Here is a 26,684-nt window from a genome sequence, read left to right as displayed (position 1 = left end):
ATTACGTAGTTATTTTGAGTTACTTTGAGTTCTGTAGATTGCAGCGTGTTTGTCCTTTCCTTCATGGCTACCGTCTGCTTATATGTGAGTACATACCATACATGTCTTTGTAGCTCTAGGTTGCCTCACTTAGATGAGTCTCGAGTTCCATCCATTTGCCCTGCAATTTTCATGATGTCTTTGTCTTTAACAGCTTAATACTTTAGTAGTATTCCATTGCGTAGCTGTACCTCATTTTCTTTATCCATTCTTCAGTGGAGGGACAACTATGTTGTTTCCAACTTCTGGCTATTATAAATAAAGCTGCTATGAACATAGTCGAGCATGTGTCTCTGTGGTAGAGTAGGGAAACTTTTGGGTATATTCCCAGGAGTGGTATAACTGGGACTTGAGGCATAACTATTCCCAGTTCTCTGAGAAACCACCAAACTGATTTCCATAGTGCTTGTACAAGTTTGAACCCCTATCAGCAATGAAGAAGTGTCCCCTTCCTTGTTCCACATCCTCCCCAGTATATGCTGTCACTTGAGTTTTTGATCTTAGTACAAGATGTTGAACATTTAAGTGCTTCTCAGCCATTCAAGATTCACCTGTTGAGAATTCTGTTTAGCTCTGGACCCCATTTTTAATTGCGTTGTTTGAACTGCTGCAGTCGAATTCCTTGAGTTCTTTATAATTTTGGATATTATTCCTCTGTCAGATATAGGGTTGGTAAAGATCCTTTCCCAATCTGTAGGCTTCAGCTTTGTCCTATTGATGTCTTCCTTTGCCTTGCAGAAGCTTTTCAATATCCTGGAAGTTCTTCTGCACAGGACCACATGATGCAATTGAGCAGTTACATCATATTACCACAAGGATGCAGGGAAGTTCTTTCTCATATTTCACTCTGAGAAATACAGAGAGTGGAGCAAGAAAGAACTGGATAGGTAGGCTCACAGAGGGGCAAACCCTGATGCCTTTGAAATCATTTTATGCCAGAGACATTCTTTTATGTGTTTGAGTATCAAAAGAATATTCATAAAATGGCTTAATTCTATGGTGATTAGGAGTAAGTTGTCAGCTCTTTAAATGAAGAAACATTGCTACTTAGGTACTAGGGTTTTATAGGAAAGAGATTGCTTTGAATGGTCTGGAAGGAAGTGTTCAGTAGTGATATTTTAGGGATGGAGGTGCCAAGTGATTTGGTATAGTATCCAGTCAGCCTTCCATACTCCTACTAGGTTCAATCTGTAGTCAGTCTCACAAAGTGAACACCAAAAATACCCATGCCTCACTTACATACATAAAGCTGTGAATCTTGCCATTAGTGAACAATGTGGTTATACAATTCACTCAAAATTTGTGGTGTATTAGGTATTACAAGAAATCTAGAGATGATTTAGTTACTAGAACAGGATGAGAATAGGTTCAATTTAACAAATCAAAAAGGGTGTGTGTGTGTGTGTGTGTGTGTGTGTGTCTGTGTGTCTGTGTGTCTGTGTGTCTGTGTGTGTAGAATCTATGCAGATATCATATGAATTAGCATTAGGAATCACAACATCTCTTCTCTGGGTACCCATGGAGGATCCTGCAGCCAGTCTCCTAAGCGCATCAATGGATGACTATGTGTTCATTAAATATTCACTGGACCCTATTATATTTCCCTTAAATGCAGCATTAATCCCTGAGACCCTTCAGTATTTATCCATATGGAAATTTCATTTATTCAATGAACCTCTTGTGCCAGCAGGGCAAGATGGTAGAATATTGTCAGATAATGAAATATGCGAGGTGGTTGCCCTTCAGGTAAGAAGCACTTTCTAGAGAATTTCCTGTAATTCAAGATGGAATTGGAAAACTTAAGAGCCCACGTGAGTGGAGGTAAGGATGGTGTCAATGTGGGGTTCACGGGGCCTCACGACTATCTGTAGGTGTTTCTGCTTTAAGATTGCTTTGGGTTTATTCATTCATTTTCTCAGCAGTGTCTCCAGTATTTCTCCAGCTGCTCTTACTTTAGAGCTCCCCACCGCATCGGACGCATTGGTAGAGAGTCCCAGTGGTGGTGCAGGTTTCTCATCAATGGCCTAATGCTGGGATACAGTGAATAAGTAGTCTTGTTTTCTCTGTGGTTTTGTTCATAACAGTGTTTGCTAACAGTTGAGTTGTAATAATAGTTCAGATTAAGAAAGATGAGCAGAACGTTTGAAATGTAAATACAGAAAATATTTAATAAAAAGAAACATGAGCAGAGTGACTTGGAAGGGCCTAAAGACAATTCTTGCTTATACCTCTTAGGATTTTGCCGCGGATAGTGTGTGGTCTCTGTGCCTGGGTCAGTGTGTCTCTTTGTAAGTCTGTGGGCCTCTGTATATTCCTGTTCATATCTCCAGATCTCCTGGTGTGTGTATCTGTATGGGTGTCTCCTTGTGTGCCTCTGTGTGTGTGCACATCTCTGTGTATTTGTGTGTTTATATGGGTGTCTGTGGGGTGTCTCTGAGTGTATGTGTGTATGGGTGCCCATGTGTGTCTGTATGTCCATTTGTAGATATACATTTATACATGTATACATTTGTATGTATACCTAATGGATGCCACTGTTTGTGTGTGTGTGTGTGTGTCTATATGAGTGCCTGTGTTTTAGTGTATCTCTCTGTGTGCCTGTTTTGTTTACACTGGATGTTATTACTGAAGTTCCACTGTTTTATGGCAATACCATAAAAATTTTACTATTGAGTGCACCAGTTGGGTTTAATATTTTGCAACTCTTAGCATTTTTTTAAATTATGAGATTTGTGTACTTTATCTTGGCACTAAGCAAGAATTTAATATGTTTGTGCTGTATTCTCCAATTTGCCTAATTCAAAATGTGTGAGCTTTAGGACACAGAACAGAACATTAACAGCACAGAGCCAAGGGTTGGAGCTGGCAGCCCAGAAGCCTTGGCTTTTGCCCCAACACTATACCATTTACCTCTGTGTCAGGGGCCATACTTTCTAAAGCTTTAGAGTTAAGAGCCAAGGTTTAGAAAATTGGAAAAGCAAAGCATAGGGAACAGACACCAGGAGGAAAGGTGGAAGAGGCCCTCAAAGCAGTCAATGATTACTTTTTACTATTACTATTACTCTTTTTGGCTATTACTATTACTGTCATCATCATCATCATCATCATCATCATCATCCCTGGCTTTGATTTTAGGCTGATCTGCCACAGAATGTCTTTATTGTGATCTGCTTGACTCTTGCCTGGAAACAACCACACCACTGAACAACATGTGTGCAGGACAAGGATGAGGAGAAGGGACAGTTGAGGGCTTTCCCAGAAGGAGCTTTAAGCCTTTAAGCAAACATTTCTTTTGGAGATGGGTTTGGTACCTCTGGCCACAAATGTCACAGATTCCTCCAAGTTTAAGGACAATTTGGTCTATACTCTACATTCTTGCTTAGCTGGTCTTATCCAAGCATCTCTATCCACTTAACCGTGGGGAGACAACACCAGAATGGAGAGCTGTCCCGATGGCTCGGCCTGACAGCTCTCAGCCTGCCCTGTCACAGTGGTGCCAGCTGGTGGAAGGACATCATCGCCCAGCAAGAATTGGGTTTCTCTTGGCTAAATGGCCATTTGGGTTTCATCTTTGAACAGAGACAACCAGGCGCATTGATTCTCCACTCCTGAAGGAAGGAAATGAATCCACAAGTACCACCTCGAGCTTTTGTTCAGTTTGGAGTCACGATGAAAGACGAATGTATAAATGGCACCAGGGGTTTTCCACATCATATGTTGAAGTGTTGTATGACTGCCATTAGGCAGATGGTTACAAGTTCAGGTTAAATATCCTTTATCGAAACTGCGTGAGGTGTGACGTTGTTTTGTTTGTTTGTTGTTTTCTGTTTGTTTGTTTGTTTGTAATCTTAGAGGTTTTATTGTAGTATGGGGAATTTTGGAATAGCTGCAAAATGGACACCTTAGGGATGGGATCCAAACCTAAACGTGACATTTATTTCTGTTTCATACACCCACTGCTTGAAGGTAACTTCATCTCATCTCACAGTATTCCAGTAAGTACCCAGAGCCGCCTGGCACATGAAGCCAAATGTGGACTTTTCTGTTACTGGTGTCACTTCTGAGTATAAAAGATTCGGGGTTGAGGAATTTGAGACTTTCAGATTAGGAACAATCAGCTTATAATTATCACATACATCATTGTGTTGACTTAGGGACACTGTATTAGTGGAGACCAGAGGCTCTAGACTTCTCACGTCTCTGGATCATCTAGAGCCTGGATATTTGTGTGCCATCATGGCCACTGACATGAATGACCCCAGCAACTTCTTTGTAGGACAGTCTAACAGCTAACCGTTTGAGTTTCTATGACCTGCCCAAGCTGATGACGTTAAATCGCAAAAACTAGAGTTCCAATATGTCCTCAACTTCAGTGAATTGAGATTTGACTAGGAAAGAACTGTAGCCTAAACTCTTTCATTTTATTTTCTGATGAAGGGATTGTCCAACGCTCCTGGTATCACTACATGGAGGGACATCGACTTCCTGAAGAGCTCGTATTGCAATAAACTTCCGGGACGCTCAAGTTTACTGTTCTGTCTTAAGCTTTTTTTTTTTTTTTTTTTTTTTTTTTTTTTTTGTACAAATAAATAGGCAGGATTTTTGGCCAGGTTCAGAGAAGTTAGAGCAACAAACATAATTCTCAGTTTCTTTCTCACTGGTATTTTAAAGTGACTTACAAATGAGGACCTTATCAGCTGAGTGATCAAACACAGCGTAAGAACAAAATCCAGACAACATAATTAAAATTTAATTCCAGATAAGCAGTGGCTAATCGTTTCAGTATAAATAGGTCTTGTGTAATATGTGTAATATTTGGGATGTACTTATTGTAAAAGATTATTCATTATTTTTCTGAAATTCAGATTTTCTTGGGTATCATGTATTCAGCAGCCTGCTTGCTGTCAAAGACTTGAGATGCAAAGTCTCTCATTCTCCCCACGGCAGTAAATTTAAATTGAGGCGGGGTCTGGCTCAACGGAACTGTCATCCACTTGGAGCCAAGCAAAGCAAGCCAGGACCACAGACTCCCTCTGCGCTTGCTCAGGACCACAGACTCCCTCTGCGCTTGCTCAGGACCACAGACTCCCTCTGCGCTTGCTCAGGACCACAGACTCCCTCTGCGCTTGCTCACCTGTCATCACTTCACACACCTTGCGTGAAGGGTGGACGGGAAGAGTCATGGCCATGGCCAGCAATGCATGAAAGACTTCAGCCCAGCAATTACTTTAGCAGACGTATGCTACATACATAAAGCAGATGGAAAAGGCTATTTCCTGAGTATTAACTAAAAGACAAAATATGCCAAGCCTGTGGGAGCAGTTTATTTTTTCCATGCTCTCCTGCACTACAAGTAAAACACACACACACACACACACACACACACACACACACACACACACACACACACACCATATACTCACATGCATATGAACACACACAATTGTGAGAAAAATATTTATTTCTGTATTTTCAGTTAAGGTTAGAACATTTCTGTACAACCTCGTCTTTGTTGAAACTATGGATTTTTGTTTTCTCTGTACTCCACGTCCCTGTTTCGCTTGGCACCTTCACAAGATAAATTTCACCTCACATAGCCCTCCCATCCTTGGACCTATTTATGAACAACATAGTGAATTTTGTTTTCAGTGAAATCAACATGAGACAATTCAGAGAGCAACACAAACTTCCAGTTCAAACTGGAATGGCTGTTGCCGTTAATTAAGTGACTGATGAAGGAAGACACAGAGGAAAAGAAAGAAGAAAAGAAACAAAGACAAAAACTTTACTCTGCCCAAAATGCTAAAGTGAGGAAACAAACACATGGTTTTTGGAAACAGACAATAAGCGAAGGTACCGGTTCGGGAGCCCCTAGAACCTGATGAAGGGTCACCGTGACTGCCAGCTGGAGGTGGGTTAGGTGAGGGACAGTAGGCTTGGTCAGGCAGTCGCTCTGCTCTGAGCTATGCTATGAAGGTGGAAAACTCTGTCCTTTTGGCCTCCGGGTCCCAAAGGCTCCGCTCTCCAGAAACTCAATCCAAGAAGGCCACTGGGCACAAAGTGACTTGGGTGAGACTGTCCTGCCGGAACATGCTGGGATTAGCTCTTGAACTGGCACCTTCACCCGAGCATGATGGGTTAGCTGCGGTTGTAAGTGAAACCAGGGAAGACTTTCCAATAAACCTCCAAAAATAGACACCGCGTAAAACTCTGAAACACCGTCAAAACCGCAATTGTTGATCAAATTGACTCCAAATGCAGTGTTTGGGGCTTGGGTGTTTTCCCCTGTAACTCTTTGTAGAAATCCTTGTTGGTCTGAACATAGTGCCTTCCATATTTAACTTCTGCCGTTTCACTTTTTTCATTTGGCCCGCAATGGTGACATGCGGGATGCCCTCCTTTTCGTGTGCATTGTCAAACCCAAAACAAACTTTTGACCTGACTCCAGAAACAGAGCCCGAGGGCAGATGTTAAGCAGCCCCACAGCTTATGCAAACCAGCTTCGGAGGAGGGTTCTGGGGGAGGCAGAGCACCAAAGAGGAAGTTAACTGGACTCCCGAACAAATGAGTGCAGTATGAAGGGGACCTCGGGAGCCATTTGGTGTTCATTAGCAAGCATTCGGTAGCTGCTTTGTCATTTTTCCTGTTTGTCATAAAAAATAAATAGACTTTAATAGATGATCTAACCTAGCAGGTTTTGGCAACAACGTAGACTGCATCCCATCATGATCTCAATGGGTGTAATTTAGAGAGAGATGGAATGTAAAACCATTTCCAGCGCACATCGGGGAGTGAGTGACATAGATTTAGTCCCTGATTGTGCAGAAATGAAAACCAGGGCTGTCTTGGATGTGTATTAAATCATGTATTCTGTTTTATGGAGTTTGGGCTATAAACAGCATATTTCAGAATAATTAACCCTGTCATTTTTGACTTAAAAGTTTGTTTTTAAGAATAGGAGTGTTTTATGTAAAAAGCAGAAGCTTAAGAGCCTTAATAGGTTGCATGAAGGCCAAAAGAAACTCAAAGGGCAGTTCCCGTTAACTCACAGGTCAAAATTACCATCAGTTAGCAAGAATTAGGACAGGCCCAGTGAACCCAGGGGAAATTGTACGCTTGATGAGAAAGAGCTGGGATTCCAGGAGGGGCCTCTCGCCTGCCTGCCAGGGCTGTGAGGTGAGTGGCCAGCTCCCAGGACTTGTTCCTTTGAGCATGACACTTTGGATAAGCGGCTCCTTTTCCACAGAGCCACAGCAGGGATGGATTAACCTCTGTGGCAAACTCAGGGTCTCTTATCTGGGGCCTGCTCGGATTTTCTGCCTGGTGGGTGACATGTCTTGATCTTAGCTACTCCTACGGGATTTTCCTTGAGATATAGTTTTTTGATTTGTTCTGGATTTGTAGCCCATACTTAGTTTTCTTTGTTCTCAAAATATGGGAATTTCCTCCATGCAAATTCAAGAGATCAGTTGCATGTGTAAAATTCCTAAGTTTTGAATGAACTTCTCTTCACATTCAGAGAAGCCCAAAGCTGAGTCCCTTTGCTACAGCAATCTTCTTTCTGCTGTGCCTCGAAGAAAGAAAAGGTCAAATGATAGATGCCCGATTTTAAAAAAAAATCTCAATAATATTAGTTAATGCACTGTGATAAATTAACAATGCACGTGTCACGTCCAGCATCTTGCCAGAAGTGGTATGTCTAAGTAGTCCAGTTTGATTCATCAGACAGAAAGTCTAGGTGACATGCTTCAGGGTGACCAAGTGAGTGACAGGTTTGAAAATGAGACAACATTCTTTTCTTGGGGACTTGGTAGAGAACATCTAATGCTCCTTTCAGATTCTATCCCACTTCCTTCTCCACACCACAGGATCATCAGCTATTCTGTCCCTCAAGCCCCCATAAGGTTTGTTTCACGTGGCATTCACGAATGGGCCAAGTATTTCAACCTTACAAAAGTTCTCTCATGAAATGGATGGTTTTGCTTATGAGGCCAATGAAGCAGGAAGAAAAAAAAATCAATATTTACTTAGAAAAAGGAAAAAGCACAAACACTGATCAAATGTGTATTCTTCGAAAGGACAGCTGGGAGGAAACATAGAATGACTAAAGTTTGTCTGTGGTCATCATACCAAGTTACCCACACAAATAGGAACGCCTCTCATCTCACGCATTGAATGAGCAACTTTGGTTGGTGGGGCCTCAGTGTCCTTTGGTATCTGGTCTGTAGATGGGGACTTCACATAAAGTATTGAGAGTCTCTACTTCCTGGACTCCAGTTTCTCTGGGGAGAAAGATGGAAAAAACTGGGCATACAATTTCAGAACTATGGGTCTCTCCTCCCTTCTTCTGGTCATGGCGCACTCCTGTGGCATAAAGAATGTTGGTCTCACCTTACAGTAAACATAACCGTGGTTCAAGAGGTAATAACTTGCTCTAGGTTTCCATGGCTTTTGTGGGCGAAGATAAGGACTTCTGCTAAACAAAACAACATAACAACACTGCTCGACACTTCTCTATCGTATTCGGAAGAAGCCTCATGACATGCCAATCATCTATAGGAAGCTTAGTGTTCATATCTATTTGTTTCATAATCCCAAGAACCAAAAATGAGGACATGAACCACAGCTACCTGAAATGTGTAACACACTCGCCCCTTAGTTCAGTCTCACTCATTTTACAAGGGCAGCAGTGTTTTGTTTTCTCTCCAACAACCAAACCAGAATAGGATTCTATAACAAACCTTTCTCCAAAGCTAAGAAACTTTCAGCCATTTAGGTTTTGTGGTGGTTAAGATCAGTTGTCTGCTTGAGTGGATGCCTCAGGGAGATGGGCGTCTGGGCACTCCTGTGGGCCATTATCTTAAGTAGGTTAATTGAGGTAGGAGAGCTGGCTCTGCTGGTAGCAGCATTCCCTAGGATGGTGTCCAGACCTGAATAAAAAGGAGAAAGTGAGCTGAGACATTCCCTGTTTCCTGGCGTTGGAAGGGATGTGACCTTGACTGCCCTCCACCTTGATGGATGGTGTCCTGGAATTGTGAGCCAAAGTCAAACCAACCCTCTTTTCCTCAGTTGTTTTCTGCGTGGATGTTTTATTACCACAGCAAGAGAAGTAATGGATCCTGTCCTCCCCAAAGGTTCTGATCCCTAGGGCCATACCTATGGTTTACACGTGTGTAAAAGTGTGTATGAAATTTTCACAAATCGGATTATTTGCGCATACAGTCATCCATACATCACTCGTTCTACCGAGTAACATACCTTCTAGAACGGTACTACCTCACGTGGCATGTGTGCATTGGTTTCTTTCCTTTGAAAGCTGTATGGTGCTAATTGATACTCAACACCACATCCACTGAGGAACACATGGGCTGTTTTTAACTTGATGATCCAGCTGATACCTTTCTACAGTAAGCACACTGAACTTCACATATGTCGTCACGTGCACAGAGGGAATTCAGAGTTGGGCTTGGACTGTTTTTTTTTTTAAATAGATATGACCTTATTTACTTCCCATGGTGTTTTTAACCAATAATCTCCCTCAAGGAAAACACAACAGGGTGCTTTATCCTTATAAACCCTGACGAACCCTGAACTACGTTGAAATGTCAAACTTTTATCAGATTAATTGGGAAAATATGGTATGTCACTTGTGTTTAGCTACAAAAAAAAAAAAAAGGACCATCAAGCAACATTTTCTTTGAGAACTGCTTTCTTTTAACAATTACCAAGTCTTTGAAATATTATACACATCTAAGACTTTTGAAAATCAAAAACAAAATGTAGTCTCTATCATATATATGGTAAAATTTATCCTATTTTTATATTCGTGTGTGGCCTTTCCTTTGCAATGTTAAATAAAACTGATTAACATTTATTAGATTGAAAATCTCTAGAGTCAAGAAATGATCCTTTCAACTTTTGGTATTTGTGTGTCCCATGAACCATTGCTACAACCAAGACATCAATCACACCCATCGTGCCACTCTGGATTCCTGTATAAGCCTCCCTCTCACCCCTGTCCACCTACTTCTGTAATTCCCTGCTACATATCAGTTTGCGGTTCAAGGTTTTTCCCATTTAGAGAATCATTCAGATGTATTTCTTTGTCTAGCCTCTCCATCCGGGGCCTTGCTAGATGTATGTTTACCCATTAAAAGGGCATCTAAGCTGTTTCTCTTATTGTAGATATCAAAAGTTCTTGACTCCCTGATTTCTTTCTTTAAAAAACAAAAACTAAAACCAACCAAGCAAACATGATACTGACCTCAGAGACACTCCAAACTGGTTATCAATATGTTCACAGTCTTCTATTAGCCGCAGCAGTGTAGAGACGGTTCAGTTCTTGAATAGTGTTCTCAACACTCGAGGCTACTCTCTTTACGTTCAGTCATCTACCAGGTGTTTATCTTATAGGAAGCTTCATGTGTGTTTTGCTAATTAACTATTTGAATGTCTTTTCCTGTGTTGCTACCCTTCGTCTCCTGAATTTGACTTTGTACCTACTATCAAGTTTTACGAGCCATGTATATGTTCTGAGTGAAAATCTTTATTATGTGCTGTGGGCTTTCCAAATATGTTTTGCAAGTCTCTAGACTAGCTCTTCATTCTCTTTCAAAGGAAAGAAGGAAGAAAGGCTCTGTTAGGTACAACTCGATTTCCCTTTTCCAGTTCATAGTTTTACTTTATGTCAAAATCTCTTTTCACAAACAAATACCACAAAAAGTGTTGCCCTCCATTTCATTTTAGAAATTTTATAATTTTGCTTTGACATGAAGATATATAATCCATTTTTACCTAATTTCTCTATCTGGTGCATGGTATGATCTGGAGTTCCTTTTTATATCAAGTCTGATTGAAAAATACTATCATCCCTACAAATAATTACTCTATACTAACATTAAAAATAGTTGTTAGTATACATCTGGAAGAGCTTCTTGATTCTCTGTGCTGTTAAGTCTACTACTTTGCTCGTCTGTGTTGATAGCAATTCTGTGTCAGTGACATTAAAATCTTGGAATTAAACACTGCTATCCCTTCCAATTCTTGTAGAAAGTTTTCTGGCTACTGCAGGTTCTTTGTTTCTCTATGCAGAGTTTAGAACAATTCATCCCTGGGGTTGTGTCGATTTGTGTCTCTGAGTCGCATTGACTTTCCTGCCAACATGTAGACAATCATCATCTAAACCAAAGTGTTTTGCTCATGAGCAAGGGACACTTCAATTCTGTAGGTCTGCTTCATCTCTACCAGATTCACGCTGGGGTTTTCAATACAGTCTTTTACAGCTTCTCTCCGGTTTGTCAGTAAACTTTTCAAATATTGTAATCCAGAGATTTGCAGGTAATTTTCGTATCCTAAATCCTCACTTACTCTGTCTATCAGGCTTTTTCCAAGTGTCAGTTTGTAAGATTATGTGGCCTAGAAGTATCTAGACATGTTGGGATGTCTCTGCTTTCTGATTCTGGTCAGACCTCACTCCACCCCCATCACAGCGCAATTCCAAATAGAAATTGGAAGAGTAGTACGTCTTGTCTTCCTCCTGAGTTTGCAGGAAGGCATTCTGTTCTCACAATAAGCTCGGCACTTGCAGGAGTTTTTCCCACAGATGTTGACCAATTCCCAGTTTCCCAACAGCTTCTACAAGAAGCCAGTGTCACAACTCTCACATGGTTGTCTCTTCTACTAAGAGAGTGACTTTTTTGTTTTATAGAACACTGATACAGTGAATTACATTGGTTGATATTTTGATATTAGACCCAAGTCATAGTTTGAGATCCAATTTGCTATGATCTATCATTCATTTTACATATGGCCGGATTTGGTTTGCTCAAATGATGTTCAGAATCTTCATGCATGCTTGTGGATGATGCTGATTTTTTATTTCCTAGTATGTTCTCTCAGAGGATCTGGATCTCAGCCTATGGAGGATGAGAGTCATATACACGAGAATGGTTGCTTCCTAAGGCAATTAATCTAAGATAATGAGGTAATAAAAGATCTTGATCTGTTCTAATATATTTGTTACATTTCTCCTCACAAGGTGGATATCACCTGCGAGATCACAATCATGCTAACTTATGGAAGCATCCTCTGTGATGGTGGTACAGTGATGGAGTCGCCTAATGACACATTCATTCCTCAGACTGTGCTCATAACATTAGGTGACATGTAAATTTCCTTTTTACTGGCCAATCTATTGTTATTCTACTGTACCAGAGAGTTATTCTTAATTTAAGTTTTATTTTTAGTTTTACTACAAAATGAAAACTGAAGTTATTGGCATTTAAAATTATGTTGACTTTTTCTTACTTTCTTTTTGTAGTCTACAGTGACTTTCTGCTCCTTTAGAACTGTCAACTACCAAAGACTTTCTTTGCTTTGAGGCTAATTGATAATATTTGGAGCATTTTCTTTATGGGGCCAGAGAGTGTGTATTTAGGCTTGGCGTGATGGCGTAGGCTTAAAATCCTATTGTGGGGGCAGGAAGACAGGTAAGTCCCTGGATTGTGCTGAACAGCCTAATTGGCTACTTTCAGGCCAGGAAGAGACATAGTAGATGACACCTGGGGAGTGACATCAGAGGAGGTTGACTTCTGCTGCACACATGTTGTCCCTGCCACATGATGCATGCACAAACATAATTTTCTCCTGAATATTTCTTACCTGTGGTTGAGGGAAACCAAGTACACAAAATGTGTCTCTTTGAATGGTTGAGCATAGATTAATGCACAGGTTTTTGAGAGGACACAATAGAAATTTATATCTATCTATCTATCTATCTATCTATCTATCTATCATCTATCATCTATCATCTATCATCTATCTTTGAGTAATTCTCTTTCCTACTTCACAGCAGAAAGGGACATCTCCCAAGACTCCCTTTTGAAGTCCTTTGCATGAAGCTAAGATCTCCAAGAACATTATAAAGTTGTTCTTAATGATTGTTACTATTTTAATACAGTCATTCAATTGAGAATTCTCTCCATTTTTCATAAATATTTCAATCCTGGAAAAGAAAATGTTGGATTCTCCTTTTTATCTGTAAATATCTACATTCGTCTCACAACAGTGCAAGATCCATATGTGTTAATAGCAATCTTCCTTTTGAATTTTGACCCTTTCCAAGGCTACTGTTTGAGATCCAGGGTGACATTCCACAACATGGTTGGTGAATTTGGTTCTATGTTTCAAGGCCGGCAGGTACAATAATAATGAGTGGCTATAATGTCTTCCTGGATTACACTTTCAGGAAAAAAAACTCAGTAAATTTCAAGATACTAAATACTACAGTTTTTTAAAGGCTTTAAATTAGTTGAATTTGCTCAACTGCTATGTGTAAGTGTTCTGAGAATTCTTAAAGTATAACAGACTTAATTATGTTCTATGTGGATTAGAAATAGCCAATGCATTTTTATTTATTAGATTACAACTTCTCCTGGGTAAATTGGGGCATAACCCAGGTGCTATTGTGTAATTTTAGCTGAGATTATATGAGAACAAATTACACACAACTTAATTCCCTATTGAGTATTCAGCATGTATCTACTGAAATAAATAATACACACACATACATATATATTGTATATATACAACTTTACTGAAAGCATACTATTAGAATTAAAGGGGCAAACATAATAATCTAACATTATCTAAATCTATCTATCTATTTAACAGTCATTTGGCCCCTGAAATCCCCAATATCTCAGCCTTTCTCTTTCTTCTTCCTTTTTCATTGGGAATGGACTCTGTCAAACATACAGCTCAGTTTTCTTTCTAAGGCACTGGTTGTAAGAGCATGCATTCCTTCTGTCCAAGTTAAGAATATCTATGGTTTTGCCCAAGCCTGGGTCATTAGATTTGCTGGTACCCTCATTTGGCAGAGTACATGTGCTTCTGGTTCTCACTGGCTTCCGAATGCCAAATTCAGACTTTGTGGTTTTCATAGGAAACTTTATTATCTTCCAAGTGCCTCAGTGCTTAGCTAGGTTTGTATTTTATTAATGATCCATCAGATAGTTTGTTGAAGGCAACAAGGTGCACCTTTTAAAAGACAATGAGAGAAAAAAAGAACCGTTAGGTGCCTGGATTGCTTCATGGAAATCTTTATTTATCCCCTTTCTCAAATGTTAAAAAGACATGCTATGAGTACAGCTACCCACAGAGGACAGCTGACTAGTTTCTTTGCCTTTCTGCTTCATCTGTTATTTGCGACAAGTGAACGGGAGTAGTCAGTTATATTGGTAAGGCTCAAAGAGGCAACTGAGCTGACATGAAATCTGATTTCCTTTGGGAGCCTCCTGGAGTGCAGAGGTCATGGCTGAAACAGTCTTGCATACTCTCCAGCGCCAAGGCCCCTGGCCATTTTCCATCCTCCGCGGGGAATTTGCCAAAGTAAACTCTGGATGGATGGGGCCTCGCCTAAGTCACTTTTCCTCCAGCCATAGCTGGAAAATTAATCTTGGTACAGAAGATGGGGAGCCCCTGCACCATGGTAAGAAATATCCACAAGTTTAAGAGTGAGAATTCTGCAATGTTGTTGGGTGTAATCTAAACAGAGACCTGTCTCCCCCATGCTCTCAACTAACTACAGCAGTTAATTAAGCTGCTGTAGTTTATTTTTTTTCTGGTAGGGAGATTAATTTTTCTTGGTCATTAGAGCTTCAGTGATTCCTAATTAAGCACTTTTACTTTAGCCTGTGAGCCTTCTTCATTGCCGAATTTAAGATCATTTTTATGGTAAGAGGATCTGGAGACATTCTCTCTCTCTCTCTCTCTCTCTCTCTCTCTCTCTCTCTTACTTCTCTCACTTCCGCACACACACACGCGCGCGCACGCGCACACACACATACACACACACATACACACACACACACATACACACACACACATACACACACACACACAAAACACTACACATAAATTATTAAGTGACTATAAGAAGTAAAAATGAAAACAAGAATTAATAGCCAGACTATAGGTTTATATGTTGGGTACATCTCTAGGAAAGGGGACTGGGACTAAAATAATGACAGCAGCCTAGGGCTTGTTATTCCATGTGTGTGTGTGTGTGTGTGTGTGTGTGTGTGTGTGTGTGTGTGTGTGTGTGGTGTGTAAATGTGTAAGTGAGAGAAGAGACAGAGACAGAGACAGAGACAGAGAGAGAGAGAGAGAGAGAGAGAGAGAGAGAGAGAGAGAGAGAGAGAATGTCTCCAGATCCATGAGGAAACGGAGTTGGACAAAGATGAATACTGGAATCCAAAGTCGAAGCCTCTTTGAAAAGAAAACTTCTCTTAGCCAAAGACAGAGTCTTCAGTGAGGCTCCCAGAAGCTCTGCCAAACAAGATCTTTCTATGGCTTCCTACTGCCGATATACTCACTGTTCAAGGGGAACAAAGGCGAGCTGGGCTTTCATCCTTTGGCGCTCAGAGCTGAGCTAGGACAGATACCACTGAGCAGCTGGAGGGAGACACGGAACAGAAAGAAACGTAAGCACCTGCTCTGATGGTTCTGCTTTCTGCTGGAAGATTGCTTTTACTCTTAAAATAATTTACTAAAAATGCAGATGGCCAACCATTTTACACATATTCGTGGTCTTTGGGTCCTATGAATGGTTTCAGCCTTCTCAGTGTAAGTAGGAAGTGGGTTTAAATGTCTCTGAGAAATGGAAATTCTAGGTGTTACAGCTGCCTCAAGATTGTATTCCAATGTTTAGGTCACATCAACCAATTGGTCCTGCTTACATTTGGGGTGAGTCCCAGGTTAAACCTCAGAGACAGTCTCTGCATCGAGTGAAGGAGGAAGAAGAATTGGGTGAAGGGGAGAACTGAGAAGAGAAAGACTTGAGTGAAGGTCTCAGAGAAGAGGTTGGTATGCTTCATCAGACTAACCAGTTCTAGACTTCTGAGCAAATTCCTGTTGTAATAGGAGACAGGGATATGAACATGGCAACAGGGATGGACTGAGTGCTGTCACCAAGGCCAGAAGATTCAATGAGAACCAAGAGGGATGAGCTCATCCTAAGAGTGACATAAGGCAGGGACCCTGGCTGGTGACTCAGCAGCAGTACACCACTGTGGGCCATGGAAATGACTCACTAGAGAACTCGTAGAACACTATTCATGTTTTTACTTTTAACTGTCCCAGTTACCCAAGGTCATGATGTGGAGGACCATTGCCCTAAGGTTGGTGGCAGCTTACTGCTATGTCACAAGGCTGGCATCGCTTCACTTTTCTTCATTATGTTATCTCACCTTTTTACCTGAAGGTTGGGGTCAGTACAGGATTCTGAGGAAGACCAGTCATGTGGATGTTGTCAACATGCATTGTTATTGTTGTTGATCTCTTCAGTGCCTAACAGGAGTATCCATGGCACCCATCTAGTTCAGTACCAGCTACAGTTGCTAGCATCCATGGGATTTCTTACATGCCTTCTGCAGATAAAGGGGAATGACTTTAACTATGAGACTTGAGCTTACTCCAGGGTTTACGGCAGCACATACACTGCCCTCTCTTCCTGGGATGCTCACACTGATGCATCATTTTGAGTCTGGGATAGAGTCAAGGCATCTGGTCTTCCTGACTCCAAGGTGGTAAACTCTTTGCTATATCAGATCCTTCCAGCTATGCCAGTGGTCCGCATCTCCACCTCCCACACCAGCATTGCTTCCATAGGCTCTTCTTCCTCCACAGGACAAAGACCTGCCTGATTCTTTGGGAATGAACATGCGCCATGTCTCTACCAGAACTTTATCCCATCAATCTTATGCGCCATATAGAAATGTATTTAGTGATAAACAGTAAAGGCCCTATTATAAACTTGGACCCCTTGGTTTCTGCTGCACTCAGTAGCAAGGGCCACTGTTTAAAAGGCATTATTATTACTGGTGCTATTAATATTATTGTGACTGCTGCTATTGCTTTTGTTATTAAAAATGGAAATTGATGAGAAGTTCAGAAACATAAAAAAAATGAGAATCTGACTGTGAGTCAATAATATTGTCTCAAAAATACAGGACCTCTGATCAAGAGAGTTCATCCGTGATAGGCCGTTGAAGGAGAAGGTGACAGATGTCACCATTATTCTGGTCTGTTAGGGGTCTTCCTTTGAGGCACGACTTAGAGGATTGCTTCACAGAGCGCCCCTTCCCATCCATCTGGCTGTCCATCCAGACTCTGATAGTTACCGCAGAACCAATGACTGACCAGGCCAAATGGGTAAATCCCAGAGTGATGGTCCAATGACTTTGTTTCAGAATATTGACCATATAGAACGTCGCCCCTTCTGCCTGTCATGTGAACCCCTGGCTGCTGCAAGCCCTTCAGCATTTCATTATGAGTTTCCTAGTGGTACTTGCAATGTCCAGCAACCTGGGGGTTGGGGGACACAGTGTCATCAGGGTATTAACTCTGGACATGGAGTATTCACCAAGCAGACAACTTCAGATGGGTTGCAGATAGAATGTGCCCTTTCAGATTTACTACCTGACTGACTCTAAGATTTAAATTCTGTGTGGCCTTTGATACATGAGGAAGGGAACACTAAAAATGTAAAATTATGATTATTGGATGAGATTTGAAAGCCCAAGCAGAGCGGATGCTGGGTGTTTGCCATCTGCTTCCATAACCACATTTAAAAGGCATTAGGTGTCACAGTCGTGGGGTGATTTTTGCTCGGCTCTTATCATCAATATTATATATAACATAATACGGGTGGAAGATATATTTTTATGGTATTGCACTTGGGAGTGAAAAAGTTATTGTTTTATTTGAGACTCATCGGAAAGATGCTGCTGCAGTAGTGATAATGGCCTTCAGAAATGCTGCACATTCAAGATGTTCCCACCAGAGCTCTTTAAATCACGCCCTTCCCTGGCACCGTTTCTCCAGGAAAATAGCACATTAACCTCCACGACTATGGTTATTTCTGGTCCCATTTCAAAGCAGCATTTGGAGCTAGAATATGGGGACCACAACACGGAGATGCTCTACCTGACTCTCTGAGTGAGTTCTTGGACACTCCCATCCCCTCCATGGTCAAGTTGCTGTTACCAAATCTGCAGCTGAAATGTCTCGATTAAGCTTTACGAGCTGGTGGCAGAAACATACAAAGAATCTTGAAATTCGGGGCATGGAAGTTTTGTGGAAATGAGAAGGGCACTGGGACATGTTTTCACTAAAGAAAAACACACACACACACACACACACACACACACACACACACACACAAGCCCCACCTCAAGCCCTGAAAGAGCAAGGGATTAGAAGGTGGGCAACATAGTCCAAGAGATGCAGAGATTTGAGGAAACTCATCTATGACTTACTTCAGAAAGAGAGGAAGCAAAAAAGAACCAACGGCAGGACCCTCAAGTAGTCCACCTTAAGGATGTGGGAGGGTAGCATGCCTGGAGCAAGGGGTGGGTCGTTAAGGACCAGGAGGGACTCAGCCAGAATGGCAACTCCCATTTGCAATCACTACTTTTGCTTGCAAACATCCTTGGTGGCAGGCATTTCGAGTTTCAGAAAGAAACTCAAATCCAAGTTTCAGAGGCAGTCTGATTTGGGTGTCTAATTTTAATTGTGTCTAAACATCGACGAATATAACCAAGAGGGGACCTATCCTGATCTTCACTCTAATGAAGACTCAGGAATCTGGGGAATTTTACTTTGTTGTACAAGTTTTATGAGGCACAGAGACAAGACTAGGAATATTGAACTTGGTTCTATTTAAAAAAAAACTTTAAATTTGTTATCCTTTAATTAAAAAACAGCCGCATGTACTGGTTAGATTTTTTTTTTTTGTCAACTTGAAAATTAGAGTCCCCTGGGAAGAGGGAACCTCAGCTAAGGAAGTGCCTCTACCAGAGTGGCTTGTGGCCATCCCTGAGGTGCATTTTCTATTGCTAATGGTGTGGAAGGACCCAGACTACTTGGCCCAGTGCCATCCCTACTCAGGTGGGCTTAGGCTATATAAGGAAAGTAGCTGATTCACGAGCATGGGTGGTCTTTCCATCTTCTGAGACCTTCGATTTCTTTCTTCAGAGACTTGAAGTTTTAGCCATATAGATCTTTCACTTGCTTGGTTAGAGTCATAGCAAGGTATTTTATATTAGTTGTGACTATTTTGAAGGATGTCATTTCCATAATTTCTTTCTCAACTTTTTTATCCTTTGAGTAGAGGAAGGCTACTGATTTGTTTGAGTTAATTTTATATCCAGCCACTTTGCCGAAGTTCCTTATCAGCTGTAGGAGTTCTCTGGTGGAGTTTTTGGGAGTCACTTAAGTATACTATCATATCATCTGCAAAAAGTGATATTTTTGACTTCTTCCTTTCCAATTTGTATCACTTTAATCTCCTTTTGCTCTGGCTAGGACTTCAAGTACTATATTGAATAGGTAGGGAGAGAGTGGGTAGCCTTGTCTAGTCCCTGATTTTGGTGGGATTTTTTTTTTAAATTTCTCTCCATTTAGTTTGATGTTGGCTACTGGTTTGAGGGGAAGCCAGGAAAGGGGATAACATTTGAAATGTAAATAAAGAAAATATCCAATTAAAAACTGCAGAAAGAAAGAAAGAAGGAAAGAAAGAAAGAAAGAAAGAGAGAAAGAAGGAAAGAGAGAGAGAAAGAAAGGAAGGTAGTTGAACAAGCCAGAGGGAACAGGACAACAAGCAGCATTCTTCTAGGGTCTCCTTTAACATTCCTCCCTTGATAGGCCACCATAGCTTCCCTCAGTGATGGAGGATCACTCTCAAGCCTAATAAAGCTTCCCTACAACCCCAAGTTGCTTTTGTTCAATGTTTTACCACAGTGACATAGAAGTAAAGTAGGACTCTAATCTGGATGCTTATGGTCAGGACATTCTTAGGCTGAAAGCTACCTGCAAAGTGATTCATTCTCAGCACCAGAGACTCGTTGTGGAGTTGGTGCCTGGTCAAAGGGACCAGAGGAGTTGCTCAGCACCTTCCCATCTCATGAGGACATACGGAGGGGTGGGCTCCTACAAGCCAGCTGTGGGCTTGCAAACCGGATCCATCGGTCCTTTGATCTGGACTTCCAACTTTCAGAAGAAAGAACAATAAGTTTGTTGCTTATAAGCCATCCACTTTATGATATATTGCTACTGCAACCAAACAGACTAAGACACACATCACATTCTAATACTTATGTCTTTGTGTATCTCAGGTAGGGTTACTGCTGCTGTAATGAAACACCGTGACCAAAGCAACTTGGGGAGGAGAGTTTCTATTTAGTTTACACCTCCACAGCACTGTAGACTATCAAAGGAATTCAAGGTAGGAACCTAAGCTGGGCTGGAACATGGAGGCAGGAGTTGATGCAGAGGCCATGGAGGGGTGCTGCTTACTGCCTTGCTCTCTGTCACTGCTAAACCTATTCTTTATAGAACTGAGGTTCACCAGCCCAGATGGCACCCACAGTGGTCTGGGCCCTCCTTCGTTTATCACTAATTGAGAAAATGCCCTACTGGCTTGCCTACAGCCTGATGTTCTGGAGGCATTACTGTAATTCAGGTACCCTCCTTTCAGATGACTTTAGCTCATGTCAAGTTGACATGAAACTATCCAATGCAGTACTATTTTGTAAGCTTTGACTTTTGAAAATACTTGGTTAGTTTAAGTATAGGGCTATTTCACTTATGTGTAGGTTTGTGGTTGATAATGGAGGACTGCATCACCCAGGAGTTGAATCTAGGCTCTTTCAAAGAGTATGTAGCGCACTTAAATGATAAATTATCTCTCCACATACTGGATACTGACTTTTTAAAGGTGACTTTTTTTCTAAGTCACTTAATTAAGGAACAACTGATATATTACAAACCCACACACGTGATGGAAATGTGACATGTTCAAAGGTCACTCTAGTTTTGGGCCCGATGCACCATGAACACCCTGTCACTGGATTACTCCCTTCCTATCCTTTCAAATTCTCGTTTTTCTGATTTCTGTGCTCTCACTCACCTCAGTGATTTCTCCTTCCTGTTGGGAATTCAACCAGTTCATAACGGTTTCGTTCTTTTACTTTTGCTCAAGTGTGGCAATTATTTTTAATAAAAAGAACTGTAATCCTATGTGTTGTACTAATGATCTTTTTGGAAGTTGGATGCTCACGTGAAATCATGACCAACATCAAAAATCAAACCCTAAAATCCCCAGTTTCCTGTGGCCTGTGTAGTGGTTTCTCCATGTCAAAGACCTAATGTTCTGATGGCCAAGCAGTTTGCTAACAGTCTTCATGTATAATTAGTGTCATCTTGGGATAGTGTTACTTTTTTGTCTGATTTGCCCAAAATTCTGTTTATAAGTTAACATATATGAGCTTATATAGAAATTCTTGTTTCTATGGTATATCGTGTATGACAAGTACTATGGATTCAAACATTACTTTTTAAAAAAGTTTTAGAGCATGTTGAGAAAGTAATCACATTACTGAAAACAGTAAATTTTCATACTTGTATGCCCTGTAATATTCTCAGGATATGGTCAACACACTGTCCGCTCTGACACTGTTTCCTAAAAGAGGCAATCCTTGCTTTTAATGTCTTAAAATACACAGTATGTTGTCATTCTATATAGTCATTCTTTCTTGTGTTTTAGGACAACACACTGTTTCTCCTCTTTATCAGTAACTGAGTACATAGCCACCAAACACTTTAATCTTTCTCTCCTCTTCCTCCTTAGTCACGGATCACCACAGTTCTACTCACAAATTCTATGAGATCTGCTTTTGAAATCCCACATGTAAGGTCATGTGTCATTTGCCTTTTTGTGCCTAGCTTATTCCACTTAAAAATGATCTCCAGTTCTATTTGTGTTATCATGAATGACATGATTTTTAATTAAACCTCTCTCTCTCTCTCTCTCTCTCTCTCTCTCTCCCTCTCTCTCCCTCTCTCCCTCTGTGTGCCCCATTCTCTCTCTGTGTTTGTGTATTTGTTTGCAAAAGTTTGAATATATATTTATATACATATACACACAAATGCATCATATACATGTGCATGTACATGTACACATACATGTACATATACATATTATACACATACACATATACACATATATACATGCATACATACATGCATACATACAATACATATATACATACAATACATACATATACATACAATACATACATACATACATACATACATACATACATATTTGTTGCTGAGTGTTCAGATTTCCTCATGTTCCTGGACAGTTTTCCTGGCTATAACTCTTTGAGTTGTATCTTCATGATCTCATTTGTCCCTTCACTTTCCAGTTTGCTGTCTTCTGATCTATTTTCGTTTCTGTTCCTGTGCTTTGGCTCTTATTACACACATCTTGCTTCCTTGGGTATCCCAAAGAATTCACCGTAGGTTCTCTACTAGGGTTTACAGAATCTGAGATATCACATGTAATTTTCATTCCTTTCAGGTTGACCTTTGTGACTGATGAGGCATGAGGCTTCGACTTTGTCCTTCTACATGTAAAGAACCAGGTTCCCCAGCACCACTTACTCAAGAGACTCTACTTTCTCCACTCCTTGTTCCTGCATTTTTATAAAATATTCAGCGGGCTTGGGGCTTGAGAGATGGTGCAGGCCAACAGAGAGAGCTTCTAGGGGACCTGAGTTTAGTAGGACCCAGATGTAACTCCAACTCCATGGTGATTCTTTTGACCTGCACAAGTACAAATATTCATACACATAGGCTCATAAATGCACACACACACACACACACACACACACACACACGAACACATACACAATTCACATACACAAAACACAGAAAAATAAATTCTTTAAGGCTCAATAGGTGTAGGTTCATGGGTTCACTTCTAGAAATTTTCTTCCATTTAACAGGTCCATGTGTCTGTAGTCATGCAGGCACCATAACATTTTGTATACCATGGTTTTTAATATACTTTGAAGCCAGATAATATAATGCCTAATACTTTGTTCATTTGTGCCAGATAATGTTGGCTATTCAGAATTTTTTTAAATACTTGTATATTGATTTTGTGAACCAACGCTTCTGAATTTGTTTCATCATCTAGGAGGGTTTGGTAGACTCTTCAGAGTTTTCCGTGTACCGACCACATCAGCTACAGCTCCTGACCTTTTTAGTTCTTCTTTTCCAGTTCAGACACACTTTCTTTCTCTTCTTTGATTGCTCTGGTGATGTCTTCCATTACAGCACTGACTAAAAGTGCTAAAAGTGGTCATGCCTGAATGACTCCAGACCTTGAAGGTGACACTTCCAGCTTTCCGCACCCAGAGTGGCCTTACTTGGTGGCATACTACATAGAGCTTTTATTGTGTTTCTGTTTGTCCAGTCTTCAAACTGTGTGCTTGTGCTGGCTAGTTTCCTGTCATCGGAGAAGAGGGAACCTCAATTCAGAAACTACCTCCATAATATCAGGCTGTAGGCCAACCTGTAGAATATTTTCTTAATTAGTGATTGATAGGAGAGGTCCAAATCCATTGTGGGTGGTGCTATCCATAGACTTTTGGTACTGGCTTCAATAACAAAGCAGTCTGAGCATGCCATAAGGAGAAAAGCTAATGAGCAGCACCCCACTTCATGGTCTCGGCATCACTCCTTCCTCTAGGTTCCTGCCCTGTTTGAGTCCCCGTCCTGACATCCTTTAGTGATGAACAATGAGGATGAATAAGTAAACCCTTTCTTCCTCAACTTGCTTTGGTTATGGTGCTTTATCACAATAGTAACCCCAACTATGGCCGAGTTGTTTGTAGCTTTGTGGATGTTGCGCTGTGCTTGCATCCCTAGTGTATGTCCCACGTGTGTGGGATAGAAAAACCTTTAATGTGGTGCTTGTTCCTGTCAAGACTTCTTTTGATATATCCTGGAGAACATTCCAGATACTGATAAAAAGGGTGTGCATCGTGAAGCTCTTGGGGGGATATTCGCTAGACCGGTGTTATATTCATGAGGTCTATGATGCAGTATATCCTAATGTCTCCATGACTGTGAGTGAACGAATGGTGTATGCTATCCTCCCCACTATTGTCTCCTGTGAGTTCTATCAGTATGTACTGTGACGTTGGGTTCATACATTTTCAGAAGTATGATTCTTCTTTGTTGGACTGACATCCTTTCTTATTATGCAATTACCTTCCTTGCCTTTCTCCTCACTGCTTGTAAATGGGGCACATTTCATCTCCTATAACCATGGTGACTCCTGCTTGCTTTTTTTAATCTGTTTATAGGGAACACCTCATTCCATCCTTTGACTTTCAGTCAATGTGCTTACATTCATTTGATGGATTTGACCACATTCCCCCTCCATTCATCTTACCTTCACCCCCAGGAGCCCAGAGGATGCAACTACACATCCTACATGCTTATGTGAGCTGCAGAATTGGATGTTTGAAGGGATTGGATTTTGGTGTTGTTTTGGCTCATTTGTTTCCTTGTTTACTTAGCAAAGCCTCCTTTCTACTGCTTCGAAAGGAAGTGTGTGACTTGGTTTTGAATTCTTTATTTTATATGGATTAACGGTTAACCACTTACCTGGGTCGTATGAAGGAACCTTTAGACTTAAGACTTTTGAGCATTAAAGGTACTAGATGACTATGAGCACTCTTCATTTATGATTAATTTATTTACATTTTGCAAAATACTAGCACCTTGGGTAGAACATTATGATTTAGATGTGAAATGTACCTTACAGGTGGGCTCACGTGTTTGAATCATTCATACCAAGCATGTGGCACTGTCTTAGAAGTCTGTGTAATCTCCAGGGATGGCCCCAGCTGGATGAAGATGACCAGCAAGATGCAGGCCTTGGTGCTCTTCCTACAAAAGTTTTTTCCTCATGGTTGGCAACATAGAAAGCTGAGAGCATGTTCATAACTGTGGCATGCTCCTGGAACCTTAGATCAAGATTTTCTCCTTGATTCTGCTCACAACAGAATCAAACTCCCAGAACTATGGGCCAAAATAATGCCTTCACACTTGTCGTGGCTAATCTTGGTTGTCAACAGGAAACTTTCTTTCATTAGCTTGGTCTGTGGGCATGTCTGCAAGGAATTTTCTTAATTGGTAATGGTAATTTATGTAAGAAGACCGAACCCTCTGTGACAGTGGCATTCCTAGGCAGATAGACCTGGGCTATACAGGAAAATACCTGAACTAAGCCAATGAGCAGACCTGGAGACAGCATTTGCCCATGGTCTGTTTCCAGGCCCTGCCTTGAGTTGCTGCCTTGGCTTCCCTCAATGGTGAATTATAACCTGTAAGTTAAAATGAACTCTATTCTCTCAAAGTTGCTTTTGGTCATGGTGTTTATCATAGCAACAGAAAGCAAACTAGAATATCTCCTATGTGCCCCCATGTTAGGTGCCCACAACAATGAGAAAAGCAACCAATACACAAACACATTCTGCACATGTATTCTTTAAGGTATGTGTGTCATGCTAACAGCACATTTGTCAGCACTCACATTTGTAACGTTACCACCACCTCCACACATACACCTGAAGGATCTAAACATCGAGGGAAGGTCCCAGAAGTGCATATCACATGGTTATATGCATTTTCTTGAAAACTGCTAAGGTATAGAATAGATGATAAATATATTAAGAAAGGACAACAATCAGAACATATAGATAGACATTCCAGAAGATGTGAATCTTTCCACCAACTCTAACAATTTCCCAGGTATCCCTCAATGATGCAAACGTAAGAAAACACGATAATATTGTTTATTAATTACATTACTTCAAAGATTTTATACTTTTATAAGCATCCTTAAAGTTCACCAATATACAAACTCAAATATTCACACACAAATACTATATATATTTATGTATACATTTATACACATATCACACATATGTATTAGGTACATGCACACACATACATATACAAAATAAAAGCATATATGCACATGCAAACATACTATATATGTTTACATGCAAACACATGTAACATCACATGCATGTTTATCACATCACATCACATATACAATATGTTTACACATATATGCACACATTATACACAGACAAATATATATGTATATACACATTCACTGATTCACATAAGCACACATACAGTCACACGTATACACAAACATTAGCAGATATAATAAATAATCATATTGAATTGTACTTATGGTCCTTGCTTTTTTTCCCTCTCAGTTATATCTATGGAACCTACATTTTAAACATTTCTCAACTGGATCTTTTGAAAACAAAAGCTTGATAATTGTTTTCTTGGAGCTTCTATATTAAAACCAGAAAGTATATTATTGTCTTTTACATAATCTTTAGGTAGTTCTAAGTCAACTTTGAGACCCTCCTCTTCAGAGACCTCAAACCTTATGAATAAATGGGGTCTGACTTGATGAGAAGTATCCAATAATATTCTTGGACTTTCATTTGGGGCACGCCATTTGTCTCCCCTAATGCAGCAAAACCACTGCTCATACCCAGTAGTTAGTGGTATGTGGTTGGTGCTTGGGAATCAGTTAGCAAGCAAACAAAATTGCAGATAATAAATCGAGTGTGTGGCTGGATACCACAAGACCTGCTAATACGTATGGGCCTGTTAGCCTGGGAGTCTAAGTAAGTACTGCCATTTGGAGGACATTGGAGGTGACAAGGAATGTTCTAGCCTCTCTTTCTTGTCTCTCA

Source organism: Rattus norvegicus, chromosome 10 (genome assembly GCF_021556685.1).
Source record: "Rattus norvegicus strain SHRSP/BbbUtx chromosome 10, alternate assembly SHRSP_T2T, whole genome shotgun sequence".
NCBI classification, from domain to species: domain Eukaryota; kingdom Metazoa; phylum Chordata; class Mammalia; order Rodentia; family Muridae; genus Rattus; species Rattus norvegicus.
The sequence above is the reverse complement of the archived record's forward strand: the minus strand, read 5'-3'. Positions refer to the sequence as shown.